The 18184-nt window shown below is 50.5% G+C and overlaps 1 long non-coding RNA gene across 1 annotated transcript; it reads right to left on the bottom strand.

Moving 5' to 3' along the window:
* Positions 1-7766: 7766 nt before the first annotated feature.
* LOC136357341 (uncharacterized) lies at positions 7767-15717 on the bottom strand. The gene is made up of 2 exons (XR_010742616.1): positions 15139-15717; positions 7767-14821 (listed from the first exon to the last, which is right to left on the bottom strand). It is a non-coding gene; the product is annotated as an uncharacterized lncRNA (long non-coding RNA).
* Positions 15718-18184: the final 2467 nt, after the last annotated feature.

Below are 18184 nucleotides of genomic sequence, written 5' to 3' on the forward strand. Positions count from 1 at the left end.
TTGGCATCAGTGGTACCATAGTTGCTATCACCATTGGAGTCTTTCTCAGTGTCAAAATTGCTAAGGTTGTCATTCTGGATTCCAACATTGATACTATCGTTGACATCTTGGTGAATGCTACTGACATTGCACGCTTTATTCGAGTGGTCGCTAATGAGGCAAGAACCATGGTTGTTGGTGGTATCATCATCATTAGTATTGCTAGTGTTGTTGTCTGCATTGCGTCCATCTTCTTGGGGCAGGAACTCTTGATGCACAACAGAAGATCCGGTGATCTGAAGTGGCTCAGTGCGCTGTCTTTGGTTACCACATGGAAATACTGGGATGTTGACAATCCTCCTCTTGCAGTTCGTCATCCGATTATGCTCACTTTCGAGTTGCATGGCTTTGTCCACAAGTTTCTCAAAATCTTCATAATCCTCTAGAAGGAGTTGCACTGCAAGCTCATCTTTTAACCCCTGGAGAAACTTCTCTTGTTTGTCTTCATCCGTTTCCACATCTTCTGGTGCATAGTGAGCCAAACGATAGAACTCGTGCAGGTACTTTGTGACGGTCAAATCTCCTTGCTTCAGATAGCGAAACTCTCGTTTTCTTAATGTGATCATTCCTGCGGGAACATGTGATCTCCTGAATACAGATGAAAACTCGTTCCAGGTGATGGTATGTCCTTCTGGCCGTGATGCTTCGTAGCTATCCCACCACTCTGAAGCCGGTCCAACCAGCTGAGGAGTTGCGAAGCCAACCCGCTCCTGGTCGGTGCACTGAATCAACCCTAGCTTCTTCTCGATTGTGCGCAACCAATCACTGGCTTCCATAGGATCGACGGCAATGGCAAAGGTTGGAGGCTCAGTTTTGAGAAATTCTGATAACTTGCACTGTTGCTGGACTGTAGGTACTTGAACGTTGGTTGTCCCTGCTGGGTTGTTCCAATTCTGTAATAGTTGAAAGGCTGTTGCCAACATGTTGGTTTGGTTAACCACAATTTGGATTAGCTCTGGTGAGGTTTCGTTGATGCTTTTCTCATTCCCATTGGCTTGGGTTCTTTATCTTGTACTTGATTTCTTGGCTGTTGTGCTGGAACATCCAAAGGTACAATGCCGATACTGGCCTCGGTCTTGTCAACTGATGGCTGGGGCTGAAATTGGGCATTGACACCTTGTGGTAATGCACTCGCTGGAGTTGGAGCTGTTGCAACGCGGGCTATAGGACTGCTTCGGGATGCATGGATGACAGTTCGCTGAGGAGCAAGCTTCTGATTGCAGGGAGTTGCGTGGACTGACGTGCTGGCAGCTATGTTTCTCGGTTTTGGGCACTTGTCGGCGAAATGACCCATTCCTTGACAATTGAAGCAACAGATATCTTCCCGGACTCGGCATTTTCTTTTCTCATTTTGATTCCTCTGTCCTGGCACTGGAGTTAGGCTGAAACTGTAATCTTGGCGAGGATTTGTGTTGCCTTGATGCTTCTCTCCGTTGGAACTGGCGGGTTGGTTGGCCATCTTCTTCGTCAGCAGAAAACTGAATTGACAATCTTTTGGTACATGATCAGTTCCTTCACAAAAGAAACAAGTGATCCTGCTCGTTGGACACCTGTCGGGTGGATGGTCTTCCTCACAATGAACGCATGTAGTGGCACACGAGCTGGCAACATGACCGATTTCTCCACAACGAGAGCATGCCTTACGTTCCATTTTATTCTGGTTGAAACCTTGGGGAGACTTCTCATCTTCATCATCTGAGGAGACTTGATCTGAATCTTCACTATCAGATACTCTACCTCCATTAGCTAAAAGATGCTCTGTCAACTGTGGTGCACCTCGGAAGGTATTTCTTCTCTAACGTTTTGTCATTCCTGGTAGAGGCCATTCTGTGCTGGTAATGATCATCTTACGGACTTCATCTTCGGTTCGCATTGGTGTTTTTCTTTTCTGCTGAGGACACTCCCTTGCATAGTGCCCTTGCTCATCACACATAAAACAAATGATACTTGCTTCTTTTGAGTCAACATGTGGCACGTCACCATGGGTCCTTCGGGATGCTGGCGGCATGCTGACTTGTGGTGTGAGTGCTTGGACTGCCTCCAACTGCACTTGAGGTTGTATCTGACTCAGGTTCAGAATTGGCGTCTGATGCTGCTGTAGTATCTCTATAAGCAATCGGTTCTGGTTAATCAGGTGTTGGACCAGTGTCACACAACTGGTGTCTGGTGCTTCATTCACTCGGGAGCTCGAGGTACCAATGTCCTGACTTCTGACCTTATTGCCTTTCTCATTGTCAGCCATCTGTTGCAAAGGTTTGGAGAGGAAGAGAGGGAAAACAAAGGGGAGAGACAGATTAGAAACTAAGGATAGGACCTTAACAGATCTAAGTCTTTTGCTGTTATGATGTGTGTTAGGCTTATTCTGCAAGTTGATTAAGCAAACAACCTAGCATGGTTACATCACACCCCACTGATGCAAACCACGCGCTACACACACAAGCAAGGAAACACACGACTAACGACTCTACCCTAGAGGGTGGCTTAGGTTCTGTGACGGGTTCTCAAGATCTTCACTCCTGCTTCACAGCTGGCTTCACTGCTTCCTCCACTTCGCTAGCGGATCCTGCAGTCTTCCGGAGCTTCGGCAAACAACTGACGATGTCTTCTTCTTCACTGACCTGACCATCTAGTACTAGTTGAAATCCGAAGAAGGAAGAAGGGAGTAAACCTTTTGCAAATAGCATTAGGGGAAGGAGAAAAAAGGAACTTTCGCAAATAGTTTTATTTATAAAATATGTCCTTAGGTTTTATCCACTTGGCTTATCCTACAGTCGAGATGGCTCTGATACCAGCTTGTCGCGACCGAGAAAATTGCATTTTCCCGAACGCTAGTGTATTAATCCCCGTCCCAGGAAAAGCCGGGGTACACCATACAAGCATGATATAAAAGACACATCTTTATTATATCGATAATATTTACATTATTACAAAGGCACTTAAGGCCTGACAATCAAAAATAAACAGCAGCGGACTAGCGGGCCTACGGCTCCATCTTCACAGGCGCTCAACTGGGGTATAAGCCAAGACTCCACCTAAGACTTCTTCTCCAAAGCTTCTCTTACTGAAGGGGGGAGAAAGATAGAGCAAGAATGAGTACAACCACAGTACTCAGCAAGCCACACCGGCAGATGCACGACTAATGCAAGGGGGTACAAGGGGTAATGATATAGGGGTTAAGTTATGCAGAAAACAGCATTTAAAAGTCACTTAGTTGCCCAAAGCCATTTTATAAAGACGATCCTAGAGCTACACAGTATTATTAATCAAGGCCGTGAACCCTCACGAACCTGCCTTAACCCAAGGCCTACGATGATCAAGACCGAACTGGCAACCCGACCCTGGGTCCCAGCTCGTCCCAAGCCAACCCAGGCTAACCATTCGACATTTTAGTTATTGAGCAAATTTTAAGAATTAAAACACTAACTTGGGTACATTGCTCGGCTTGCCCATAACCGAGGGCGCGGCTATTCGAATAGATTATACTCTGATCAGAGGTGTACATCTTTACCCACAAGACACATCTTCCTCACGTGTAACCACGTGCCACATACCACCACGGTATACGGACGGAAGACGTGACATAGTTTCCAACCCATCCTAGCCATAGACAAGAGTACCGACCCAACCCCACCTACGGCCGGAACCTCCGGGACAGGTAGGCAGGATTGAGCCCCTAGCAGCAGGACACCAGCCCTGTGCCATGACATCTCGACTATCGGGCCGCAGCTCGTGTAGCCTTCATTTGTCCTAGAGATGTCCATCGACCCCCGACTTCGTCCATCTCCATCCGTGTACTTTTGTTTATAACCAGACTGAGCCACAAACTAAGCCTTACCCACTAGACATGTGGAAGTACGGTAGTGCTTTGCAACAGAGGCCCGAAGACCGGTCCTTATATGGCCGAGGTGCTACTATCAAAACCATGCACCCCGAGCCCAGCCTAAAATCATTTTGGGGATTTTGAATAGAGGGGGCGGTGTGAATCCAATTCCACAATAAACCAACAATTCCAAAGTGTCCAGGTGATATGAATATCCCAAAGTCTAGAGTTGTAAAACCACCTAATGTTACCTAATTAAACAGCGTAGCATCTACCTAAAATCATACTAGTGATACCAGGAGTAGAGTGTCCACTAGTTGGGGTTTTGTTTATTCTAGGGTGAACAAGGAAATAATAACAATAACAATAATAAGGTCATAACAAAGGTAAATAGGCATGGCTAAATAAAACAGTGATAACGCGGGAATTTAAATAAAGCGATAATGCAATAATTTAAATCAACATAATTTTGTAAACTAGGATTCAATATGTTCAAGGATGATGTGACTTGCCTTGCTCGCTTTCCCAAACGTCGGCTTCAACTTCCACGAAGAGCGGATCTTCCGAAGCTGCAGCGTCTACACGACCAACGGAAAAGAAACGGCTTTTACTCTACTAAACTCCATATAACAAGCAGAAACAAAGCACAAAAATGGGTTCTTGACTTCTTAAGGAAAAATTAGAGACTTGAACGGTCCAATTCCGAGTTCAAATGGCCAAGTTATGGCCATTTGAAGTTTATATGCTCTTTAAATGGATATTTGCGAATTTCTTCATTTAAATTTTAATTTAAAATCGGATTTATTGCGTCAGCCGAGGCGAGGAGCGCGCGGACTGTCACGCCCGGAAATTCACTAGTAATTTCCGAACTAATTTGTGCATAAAATCCTCGTCCAGGAATCAGCCGAGGTACACAAACTGACAATTTAATATAAAAATCCATCTTAATAATAACATTACATACTTACAAAAGAAAAGAAAACAGCAGCGGAATAACGATCTAGCGATGGCTTCAGCTCCACTCCCACAGGCAGCTCAACTGGGGTATAAGCCAAACGTCTTCTCCTTCTGGAACCTTTATCTTCAACTGAGGTTTGATGATTATTGCAAGAATGAGCATATGACATACTCAACAAGCCACACAGCAAATATGCAAGTGCACAAGGATTCCAAAGGATGGCATAATGTAGGCTTGTCGAAACATGAATTCGGCAATAATAAAACGGGGTAGCGCACGAGACCTAAAAGTGGATGGATGTGGAGACAAAGGATTTAGACAGGTTCAGGCCCTCTCAATGAGAGGTAATACCCTACTCCTGTTTGGGGATTTGAATCCGCCGGGTGTATTATAGATCTGACGATCTAGTTGTCTCATGCCCCCTAGAGGGCCTCCTGCCCACCTTATATAGGGTGGGGGGCAGGATTACAAGATAGAAACCTTAACCAATACGGTATCGGTTTCCTAAATCTACTTTACAATATTATCAAACCAGGACTTTAGGCTGTTCCGTAATATATAAGGAAACGTAATACCCGAGTCATGATCTATTACATATTCCATAGATATAAGTTATCCCCTATGACTAGTCGGATAACCATGCCGTATGGGTATGGGGTACCCATAATATCCACAGTAGCCCCTGAGACCTTCGCAGTCGAAAAGATAATCTTCTCTCGAACCAGATTACTCCAAAGCCGAGTGCTTCAATCATCTTTATCATGGTCTTCCGAGTACTTTTACCAAATCTGAAGACTGTGGAGGGCTGGAAAATAAAGTCAGGTGCACCGACTAGATGCACCTAATAGGTGTAGCCCCCGACAATGTGGTTAATTGAACAAACCAAGCATATAGTCAAGGAATAAATAATCCAACCAACCGAGTGGTTTTGATAATCGTAATCAACCAAGTGACTTGATATCAATATATAGCATATGCGGTGTGAATCCTCCAAATAACATGATCCGAGTGATATACCAACTGCTTTGTAAAATATGATGAGTGATATAGCAAAATAGCTATAAAGAAGCTTGTATATTGTGAATAAAGAAATTTCCAAAGTATTGGGCATACGCCATGCGCACACTGCTTTAACAGATGTGCTTAAGTCCCTAGAAGACACATGGTTTCACCACACCTGGAAATATATGGCATATGTGGTGTAAAATCCGAGTAAATAAACTCATAAAGGATTTACCAACCGCCTAGAAAATGACCACAATATATAATCAGCCTAAGCCATAATATTGGTCAATAAAAATGCACACTTACGTGGCGAAAAGCAATGATATTGTATCCAATCAATTGCTTAAAAACCCAAACAGCACCTTGACTTATATATAAAAAAGTCAGCGGGACAGCTATATAAAGCTTTACTGTTTGACACCTTTTAAGATGCATTGTACCAACTCCTAAAAAGTTAAGTAACTGCGGTATAAAAGGATTTTAAGGTATTGGGCACTTGATCACGCGCACTTTGGCCTAAGCAAAAAGTGCCTAAGTCCCTAAAAGAACGTGACAGGCCACACCTGAAAATATGGGCTGCAGACATATTAGGCCTAGGCCAAAACATATGCCTTCGACACCCTTTAAAGGATGACGCACATAACATGCTCCCGAGTAATAAATCTTCCGGGTAATATAGACCAAGTGTAGCTCATATGAATAGCTTCTGATCTGAATGATTATCCCTTATGGGATACTCCAAAATAAATATAATAATTGAATCCCGACTGGCGCAAGTATTCGGTTGATAGCCTTTACGGGGAATAATAATTGGTCCAGTCTTTGAGCATAGAAGATAGACTCATGACTATGAATCCATGTGGAATGTATCCGGAACAAGTCCCAATTGGAGATATAATCCTCACGCTTGAGTTGATGAGCCCCTGAGCATATAGCTTGTCCTTCTGTCATAGTCAAAATTGTCTATTGGCAATAGCTGACGCAGTCGGCATGGAGATGAAATGACCAACATGAAGACGAAATTGCTCATCAGAAGTAACGGAAGATGTCAGTGGTAGTAAAAAAACAGTGACACCAATCAAAGGTAATGAAGTTGCATAACCATGGAGGCGAAGAAACAGTCGGTGATGACAAAAGCAAACCGACGATGAAGACGTAGACGCGCATCAACAGTGATGGCGAAATCCACCAATCATGAAGATGAAGAAAATAGTTGACGACGACAAACGCAACCGACATGATGAAGATGACGATGTCGGTGATCCAGCCAATAGCAGTGTAGCAACCAATGATAATGACAAAGACGCTCATCAGCATTTGCATAGTAGGTCAACCATGAAGGTGAAATAATAAGTCGGCGAAAACATAATCATCCATTAGCAATAGCGGAGATGTCAGGGCCGATGAAGCAGAGGTGCTGGTGATGATGTCAGTGACAATAATCCATCAAATTAATGTTATAGCTGTTGTAGATGCTTCACTTGGAGGAGAGTTGATGTTGTTGTCCAACTCGTCCAAACCAAAATATTTCAAGTTGTTGAAGTAGAATGTCTGCTCTATATATTATCAAAGATGAAGATAATGACTCCTGGAGTTGACTCGTTGGTTGATGAATTGATTTCTTCAGCTTGACATAAAATTTGTCAAATTTTGAGCCTTGTATTTGTGTAGCCCCCGACTCTTTGGTTAGTTGGGAAACAACTGAACATAGAGTCGAGAATTATAGCTTCTTGTCGTCGAGTAGTCATTGCTTGATTGAAGATATGTGTTGAAGATGTCCAAGTAGAAATCCTGAATATTGGAGAGCCTCTTGTTGTAGTAAAATAACATGGCATCACATGCCGAGATGTCGAGGCTCACAAAGACGTCGTGGTTGGTGAAGTAGCAAAACTTGCGAAGTAGCAGCAATAGAGTTTGCCAGTGCCGAAGATAATAAAGATGAAGTCGCTCTACCATGATGACAAAGTTGCATTGCCGTGATGAAGTGAACACGAGTCGTCGGCAACAGAAGCAAACTGGTAGTGAAGACGCGCAGTTGTGAAGATAAAAGCACTAGTCGGCGACAGCATAACCAGTCGGCGACGGAAGACGATGATGTTCATCAGTAGTGGTAGCTGTCTAAACCAGACGTAGAGGTGAGAGCACTAGTCAGCAGCAGACGTAGACAGCTTGTGTTGAAGATGATGACGCATATTAGCGGTGACGGCGACGTAGCCAACCGTGAAGAAGATAGCATCAGTCGGCGTCATAACAGGCCAGCTATGCAGGCGGAAACACCAGTCGGCGGTGGACGAGGCGGCCGGTCGGTGAAGACGTAGACGCCCAACAACGGCGGCATAATAGGCCAGCCGTGCAGGCGGAAACACCAGTCGGCGGCAGCGAAGGCAAGCCGGTCGGTGAAGACGCAGACGCCCATCAACGGTGGCATAATAGGCCAGCGTGCAGGCGGAAACACCAGTCGGCGACGGTGGAGGCAGGCCGGTGGTGGAGTCGTAGACGCCCAACAACGACGGCATAATGGCCAGCCGTGCAGGCGGAAACACCAATCGGCGGCGGTGGAGGCAAGCCGGTGGTGGAGTCGTAGACGCCCAACAACGACGGCATAATAGGCCAGCCGTGCAGACGGAGACACCAGTCGGTGGCGGCGAAGGCAAGCCGGTCGGTGAAGACGTAGACGCCCAACAACGGCAGCATAATAGGCCAGCCGTGCAGGCGGAAGCACCAGTCGGCGGCGGACGAGGCGGCCGGTCGGTGAAGACGTAGACGCCCAACAACGGCGGCATAAAGGCCAGCCGTGCAGGCGGAAACACCAGTCGGCGGCGGCGAAGGCAAGCCGGTCGGTGAAGACGTAGACGCCCAACAACGGCGGCATAAAGGCCAGCCGTGCAGGCGGAAACACCAGTCGGCAGCGGCGAAGGCAAGCCGGTCGGTGAAGACGTAGACGCCCAACAACGGCGGCATAATAGGCCAGCCGTGCAGACGGAGACACCAGTCGGTGGCGGCGAAGGCAAGCCGGTCGGTGAAGACGTAGACGCCCAACAACGGCAGCATAATAGGCCAGCCGTGCAGGCGGAAGCACCAGTCGGCGGCGGACGAGGCGGCCGGTCGGTGAAGACGTAGACGCCCAACAACGGCGGCATAAAGGCCAGCCGTGCAGGCGGAAACACCAGTCGGCGGCGGCGAAGGCAAGCCGGTCGGTGAAGACGTAGACGCCCAACAACGGCGGCATAAAGGCCAGCCGTGCAGGCGGAAACACCAGTCGGCAGCGGCGAAGGCAAGCCGGTCGGTGAAGACGTAGACGCCCAACAACGGCGGCATAAAGGCCAGCCGTGCAGGCGGAAACACCAGTCGGCAGCGGTGAAGGCAAGCCGGTCGGTGAAGACGTAGACGCCCAACAACGGCAGCATAATAGGCCAGCCGTGCAGGCGGAAGCACCAGTCGGCGGCGGACGAGGCGGCCGGTCGGTGAAGACGTAGACGCCCAACAACGGCGGCATAAAGGCCAGCCGTGCAGGCGGAAACACCAGTCGGCGGCGGCGAAGGCAAGCCGGTCGGTGAAGACGTAGACGCCCAACAACGGCGGCATAAAGGCCAGCCGTGCAGGCGGAAACACCAGTCGGCAGCGGCGAAGGCAAGCCGGTCGGTGAAGACGTAGACGCCCAACAACGGCGGCATAATAGGCCAGCCGTGCAGACGGAGACACCAGTCGGTGGCGGCGAAGGCAAGCCGGTCGGTGAAGACGTAGACGCCCAACAACGGCAGCATAATAGGCCAGCCGTGCAGGCGGAAGCACCAGTCGGCGGCGGACGAGGCGGCCGGTCGGTGAAGACGTAGACGCCCAACAACGGCGGCATAAAGGCCAGCCGTGCAGGCGGAAACACCAGTCGGCGGCGGCGAAGGCAAGCCGGTCGGTGAAGACGTAGACGCCCAACAACGGCGGCATAAAGGCCAGCCGTGCAGGCGGAAACACCAGTCGGCAGCGGCGAAGGCAAGCCGGTCGGTGAAGACGTAGACGCCCAACAACGGCGGCATAAAGGCCAGCCGTGCAGGCGGAAACACCAGTCGGCAGCGATGAAGGCAAGCCGGTCGGTGAAGACGTAGACGCCCAACAACGGCGGCATAAAGGCCAGCCGTGCAGGCGGAAACACCAGTCGGCAGCGGCGAAGGCAAGCCGGTCGGTGAAGACGTAGACGCCCAACAACGGCGGCATAAAGGCCAGCCGTGCAGGCGGAAACACCAGTCGGCGGCGGTGGAGGCAGGCCGGTGGTGGAGTCGTAGACGCCCAACAACGACGGCATAATAGGCCAGCCGTGCAGGCGGTGACACCAGTCAGCGGCGGATGCGGCGGCCGGTCGGTGAAGACGTAGACGCCCAACAACGGCAGCATAATAGGCCAGCCGTGCAGGCGGAAACACCAGTCGGCGGCGGTCGAGGCGGCCGGTCGGTGAAGACGTAGACGCCCAACAACGGCGGCATAAAGGCCAGCCGTGCAGGCGGAAGCACCAGTCGGCGGCGGACGAGGCGGCCGGTCGGTGAAGACGTAGACGCCCAACAACGGCAGCATTAAAGGCCAGCCGTGCAGGCGGAAACACCAGTCGGCGGCGGCGAAGACAAGCCGGTCGGTGAAGACGTAGACGCCCAACAACGGCGGCATTAAAGGCCAGCCGTGCAGGCGGAAGCACCAGTCGGCGGCAGACGAGGCGGCCGGTTGGTGATGTTCTGACTGATCCATTCCTAGAGCGTAAGAGATAAGCTTAAAGCCATGAATCCCTTTTATGCATATCTGGATCTGGATCCTGCAGAACAAACATATAGGATGAGTAGTATCTGATATAAATATAATACTCGAGAAAAAATCAAGTATTTTAAAATATTTATAAATATGTATTTCTCCTCTTGTCAATTTTGATTTCCCCGAGCAGATGACTCTGTACGTTTAAACACTCTGCCCGACTAGTCATAACCACCAAGCATCGGGAGTCGGCCTAGGCACTTCCCAAACATGCATATGAGTGACATGAGTTCGTCATTAATGGAACAAAGTTTCACGGATCAGAATTTACTACTCAGGTACTTTTGCAATTATTAAGAGCAGAAAATAAATTTATCTCATCTCTATGCTTTTGATTTATTCCGAATAATACTTAGCACCTTGCGTTACTCGGTCCATCCAACGAGCCCCCGGGTGCTAGGAATCGGCCCAAAGGCAACCATCCATTGGCAAACCAAACGGAAAGCATAGGAAGATAGAACTCCATAACTCGATAGGTACTTTTGTACTCAGATTATGTCGCAAGCAATCAAGATAAATATTATGAAAATTGTTTAAAAAATACGATATAACATCTATAGCCCCCGACTCACTAGTCAACGGCGAACCAGTTGATGTAGTGAGGCAAAGGAAAAGACAAAATATCATATAAAGAATAAAATAAATGATGACTTAGCTTTGTCGTATTCCCTCGATGACAGCAGAAGTAGCCGATGTGGGAATAAAGCAGTCCATCAATGGTGACAAAAACACCAGTCGGCGCCAGTGGAACCAAGCCAGTGGTGTAAATGATGAAGCCCATTAACAGCGGCGGAGTCCGCCAACCGTATAGGCAAAAACACCAGTCAGTGGCGGCAGAGGCCAGCCGGTCGGCGAAGACGTGGACGCCCATGAACGGTGGTGTGACCAACCAACCGTATAGGCGAGGACACCAGTCGGCGGCAATGGAGGCAGGCCGGCGGTGAAGTCGTAGACGCCCAACAGCGGCGGCATAATAGGCCAGCCGTGTAAGCGGAGGCACCAATCGGCGGCGACGGAGGCAGGCCGGTGGTGAAGTCGTAGACGCCCAACAGCGGCGGCATAATAGACCAGCCGTGTAGGCGGAGGCACCACTCGGCGGCGACGGAGGCAGGCCGGCGGTGAAGTCGTAGACGCCCAACAGCGGCGGCATAATAGGCCAGCCGTGTAGGCGGAGGCACCAATCGGCGGCGACGGAGGCAGGCCGGCGGTGAAGATGACGATGCCCATCAACGGTGGTGTGACCAACCGACCGTATAGGCGGGGACACCAGTCGGCGGCGACGGAGGCAGGCCGGTGGTGAAGTCGTAGACGCCCAACAGCGGCGGCATAATAGGCCAGCCGTGTAGGCGGAGGCACCACTCGGCGGCGACGGAGGCAAGCCGGCGGTGAAGTCGTAGACGCCCAACAGCGGCGGCATAATAGGCCAGCCGTGTAGGCGGAGGCACCACTCGGCGGCGACGGAGGCAGGCCGGCGGTGAAGTCGTAGACGCCCAACAGCGGCGGCATAATAGGCCAGCCGTGTAGGCAGAGGCACCAATCGGCGGCGACGGAGGCAGGCCGGCGGTGAAGATGACGATGCCCATCAACGGTGGTGTGACCAACCGACCGTATAGGCGGGGACACCAGTCGGCGGCGACGGAGGCAGGCCGGCGGTGTAGATGACGATGCCCATCAACGGTGGTGTGACCAACCGACCGTATAGGCGAGGACACCAGTCGGCGGCGACGGAGGCAGGCCGGTGGTGAAGTCGTAGACGCCCAACAGCGGCGGCATAATAGGCCAGCCGTGCAGGCGGAAACACCAGTCGGCGGCGGCGAAGGCCAGCCGGTCGGTGAAGACATGGACGCCCATGAACGGTGGTGTGACCGACCAACCGTATAGGCGATGACACCAGTCGGCGGCGACGGAGGCAGGCCGGCAGTGTAGATGACGATGCCCATCAACGGTGGTGTGACCAACCGACCGTATAGGCTGGGACACCAGTCGGCGGCGACGGAGGCAGGCCGGTGGTGAAGTCGTAGACGCCCAACAGCGGCGGCATAATAGGCCAGCCGTGTAGGCGGAGGCACCAGTCGGCGGCGACGGAGGCAGGCCGGCGGTGAAGTCGTGGACGCCCATGAACGGTGGTGTGACCAACCAACCGTATAGGCGAGGACACCAGTCGGCGGCGACGGAGGCAGGCCGGCGGTGAAGTCGTAGACGCCCAACAGCGGCGGCATAATAGGCCAGCCGTGTAGGCGGAGGCACCAGTCGGCGGCGACGGAGGCAGGCCGGCGGTGAAGTCGTTGTTGTTATCAGCAATGGCGGTGGCGAAGACAAGCCGGCAGAGTGGACTCGCGGCCGATCGACCGGAAAGCTGAGACGCCTCGAGTCCATGACCAGCATCAATCGCCTCAATAGTGCCGCGTAATTATATGCGAACAACAACAAAAAATAGCAAGAGATTAATCTGAGATTAAAAATCAATATGATAAATAATGATAAAAATCAGATTGAGTTTCCCCCTGACTGATTTGGATCAAGTCAGAGAAGAGGAGCTTGAAGAAGTGGTCGACGGAAAGGAAGTGAAAACTCCCAAAGCGAAAACGAAGTCGGCGACTCATGAAATTGATTCCATCGCGCTCGTTGATAGGAAACTCGACGCAACCCCTACCTGGCGCGCCAACTGTCGAAACATGAATTCGGCAATAATAAAACGGGGTAGCGCACGAGACCTAAAAGTGGATGGATGTGGAGACAAAGGATTTAGACAGGTTCAGGCCCTCTCAATGAGAGGTAATACCCTACTCCTGTTTGGGGATTTGAATCCGCCGGGTGTATTATAGATCTGACGATCTAGTTGTCTCATGCCCCCTAGAGGGCCTCCTGCCCACCTTATATAGGGTGGGGGGCAGGATTACAAGATAGAAACCTTAACCAATACGGTATCGGTTTCCTAAATCTACTTTACAATATTATCAAACCAGGACTTTAGGCTGTTCCGTAATATATAAGGAAACGTAATACCCGAGTCATGATCTATTACATATTCCATAGATATAAGTTATCCCCTATGACTAGTCGGATAACCATGCCGTATGGGTATGGGGTACCCATAATATCCACAAGGCTCATTTGCAAAAGCAGCATTTAGCAAAGATTTAAGATAAGTAAAACAGTGGAGTAATTAATCATCAATTTTAATCAACACTGAATAGCACACCCATGCTGCACAGGCCCAACCATCCTGAACAACCATACCCGGCTGTACAGATCTAACTCCAAACCAGGAGCTAAGCAAATTATTACCAGGTATAACATCCATAATTATTGTGAGAGGTGTGAGACTAATCACGAAAAACATTGCTCAACCCGCCCATAACCGCGGGCACGGCTATTCGAATAGTTTTACTCTGGCCAGAGGTGTACCACTGTACCCACAAGACACAACCCCACATCATGTCACCATGTGCCTCAATACCACCACGGTACCTCGGAAAGGAGTTGTGACAATACCCCTTGCACAACATAACCCATTACAGCGCACCTTTCCTGGATCATAATCACCCCCTTATAAACAAGGCATGGACTCCCCAGCGACCCCGTGGACTTCTCGCCACTTCTCAGTCTGGCGCACTATAATGAATCACGCTACACAAAAGATAAAGCCGTTGCCCACGCTGGCTTGTGGTTGGCACGATAAATGTTTCACAACAGTAGCTCGCGAACCGGTCCTTAATTGTCATGAGCACGACTCTCAAAACCATGTGCTCACAACCCACCATTATCAAGTTTTAGTTGGCAAGTAATTAATTAACCAATCACGATTAACCATCGTGAACTATCATTAAGCCATCCTTAAATAATAGTGAGTCATAAGTTATCCCAATAGTGTGCTAATGTTTCTAAGCATGGCTAAGCAATCATAACTAATATCTAGCTGAACCAATATATAAAGCCCAACTAGTCAAGTTATAATAACCCAAGGTATCAAGGAATAAAGTAATCAATGCAAATTGGCCATAACAAAGGAATAAGTTCACACCACCCGGTGCCATTCGAAAATAAATGCACAGTTGAAATAAATAGAGAATTTAAATATAGGATCAACATGCTCAAAGGATTGTGTTTAGGATCTGTGTGACTTGCCTTGCAATAATCGGTCTTCAATTAATCTTCTGAACACTCCTGACGCACTCACGAACCTTCGCAACGACGGAAACGACAAGCTAACACGCAAAACGAAGAAAAAGACTAATAAAAACCAAATAAACAGTACATATAAAGTAAACAAACATGTAGATCATGATTTTAGATGAATTTAGCAACTTGAACCACTCAAAACCGAGTTACGATGATTTAGTTATGAATTTCCGAAGATTTAATCTATTAGAAAAACAGGAAAAAGAAAAACGATGATGACGTCATGATGACCTCATCAATGGCCGGACCAAGATGGCGACCTCGCCGGAGATTGGATGGTCGGCTGCGACTTTGGAGGACATGAACACGTAGAGGACGACGAGACGAACCCAACGGTACTCACCCTCGAACCAAACGACGAACGACGTCGGCCGGCGACGAGGTCTATTGGCGGCGCGGCTTCGGTCGGCGGTGGCGACGGGACTCCGGTGACCGGCGACAGCGGGGAGAGAGCGGCCGGGCTTCTCCACACCTCGGCGCACCTTACGGCGGTGACGGCGACCGGCGGCGACGACGGAGGCGGCGGCGCGACGCGGATGGAGCTCGGCCGGCGACGACGGCGGGGTGGAGCACGTGGCGGCAGCGCTACGAGGCACGGGAGACCACGGGAGAGGGGGCAAACGAAAGAGGAGGACTAGGGGGTCCTATTTATAGCCTTGGATTGAAGAGATCGGACTCCTCCCGCAAGAAATCGATCCGGGAAATCAAAAACTCGGTTTTGGAGATAAACTCGAAAACGAGTTTGATTTGGATAAGATACTCAACGATTAGCTCCGATTTTTGGGGGTAAAGATAGAGGAGGATAAGAGGAATATTTCCCCTCAACTAAATTGGAAAAAGGAGCAACGGGGAGGCGAGATTTAACGGAGGAAGCGGCGGCTGCACAGGGCACAGCACGGGCGGCTCGGCTCTGTCCAGAGCTGGAAGGTGAACAGTGCCAGGGAGGTAAAGTAGACTTTTCCGGCTGGGCTGAGAGGAGAGGAGGCGGCTCAGGTTGGGCCGGCGGAAGAGAGAGGAAGGAAAGGAAGGAATGGGCCGAAAATGGCCCAAGCTGAGGAGGAGGATTTTATTACTTTCCCAATTAAAATAATCACTTAAATGATCTTTGAATTGTTAAAAATACTTCCAATGCTCAAATAATTTCAAGAAAAATCATGAAAATACTTGGACACTCAAAGTACTTAACAAAATTATAACTAGACCATTTAATGATTAATTTAATATGTGGGTAATTACTGAAATGCTCTTTGTATTATTAAAATTAGGAATTGAGCTCCGAAAAATCCGAGAATATTCCAGAGAGTATAATTAACCATGGAGAATTTAATAAAAATTAAATCCATCCATGCTTTATATTTAGGAAATTTTATTTCCCACATTTAACTTCACTTGTAAATTAATGAACATTTAATATAAATTCTAATAATAATTTATTAAATAATTTATAAATCCTGAAACAAAAATCAGAGTGTGCACAGGGTTATAAAGAAGCAATAACAATACATAAAAAGAAAGCACAGGGTTCTTTAGGTTATAACAAACATTAGGAGACTTGAACGGGTCGATTCGGAGTTCGTATGACCAAGATATGATCATCCGAAGTTTAATGCTGTTATATGGAGATTTGTGGATTATTATAATTAGGCTTTGCAACTATAAAACATGTGTAAGCGCTAGCCTGGAAAAGACAGGAAGGCTGCGCTGTTGACATGCGGACCCCACATGTCAACCTAAAGGACCGCGGTAGACCGGGTACACAGAGACGGTCCACGGGTCGACAGAACCAGATCCCGTGTGTCAACCGAGGCGAGTGGCCGACAAACGGACTCCACTAGACACCACACGGGCTGCACACGTGGAAACCACGCGGCTACCGAGCGGACACACTAACACGGTCACCACACGCACAAGCGAACGACTGCCGACACCGATACACGGGTACCGGGGCCGACAACCGCACAACGGGCACGGGCGACACCGAAAGGACGAGGACGGGGCAGCGAGGGAGAGGAATCCTTACCACCACGCGACGAGGCGTGGGAACGACAACGACGAACGGGCGCGGCGGAGACGGCCGGGAACGACGGAGACGAACGGCGAGGGGACGACTTCAGCGGCGATCCTTGGACGAAGGCGAGACGCGGCCAGCACGAGGCTTGACGACGCGGAGCTGAGGACGAAGACGACGACGGGGCTGCTGCACACTTGACGAAACGCGGGCGGCGAACGCGATCGGCTTGACGGAGGGACGAACGCCACGACGACCGGGAACAACGAGAGGACGACGACGACGACGACCGGGGCCGGCGAGGAGGCGACGAGGGCAGCCGGCAGCAGCTGCACGGAGGTGAGGACGGCGTGGGACACGCCGCAGCGATGACGATGACGGAGGCGGCGCCGTGAGACGACGAGCCGGGCGACCGACGGGACATCGACGACGAGAACGAACGGAGGCGACGACGAGGGACCGCGGAGGGGTTTGGATGAAGGGAAAGCGATGCTGAGGACGACCTTGCCGCTGCGATGCCGGAGAAGACGGCGACGCGGTCGACCGGGGAAATTCCGGCGAGGAGGATGGAGAGGCCGGCGCGGCACGACGGTGGTCTCCGGACGAATCAGAGGGCAGGCCGGGGGAGAGGAGGCGGCTGCGACGCCGGGGAAGGCGACGGCACGGCCGGCCGGTGCACGGTCGAGGAGGGAGAGGCGGCTGGAGGCGCCCGGCGCGGGGGAAAGAGAAGGGCAACAGCGGGGAGGTGGCTAGGGACCACGGGAGATCAAGGGAGGGGGGCTAAAACGAGAGAACGGGGTGAGGGGGTTCCATTTTATAGGAGAGGGGAGGGAGCCGGCCGCGGGGGAGGTCGGAACGGCGGCGGAAAAGGCGGCCGGAGTTGGCGCGGGCGTTCCCGGCGATTGGGGGCACGATTCAAGGGGGAAATTGGGGGGAATTGAAGAGGATTCAATGGGGATTAAAACCCCCCAATTAATTTGGAAAGAGCCAGCTTGAATGGGGCGGATTTGGAGGAGGAACGGCGCTAGGTTTGCACGGGAGAGAGAAGAGGCCGGCTGGGGGAGGAAGACGATCGCATGTGCTGCGCGCGTGCGGGGAGCGGCTCGGCGTGGGCCAGGTGGCTGGGTGGCGCGGCTTGGGCCGGGCGGGAAGGAGGGAGGGGATGGGGCGGCCCAGAAGGAGGAGGAGAGGAGGGAGTGGTCTGGGAGGGGAAGAGGAGGCCCAAGAGAAGGAGGGAGAGAAGGAGAGGGAGAGAAAGAGAGGGAGGAGAGAGGGACTTCGGCCGCGGGCCAAGAGGGAGAGGGGAGAAACCTTGGGCCAGACTTGGCCCAAAGGGAAGGAGAGGGTTATTTTTAGGTTTTTCTTTTTAATAAACTCTGAT

Source organism: Oryza sativa, chromosome 7, assembly GCF_034140825.1.
Source record: "Oryza sativa Japonica Group chromosome 7, ASM3414082v1".
Classification (NCBI taxonomy): domain Eukaryota; kingdom Viridiplantae; phylum Streptophyta; class Magnoliopsida; order Poales; family Poaceae; genus Oryza; species Oryza sativa.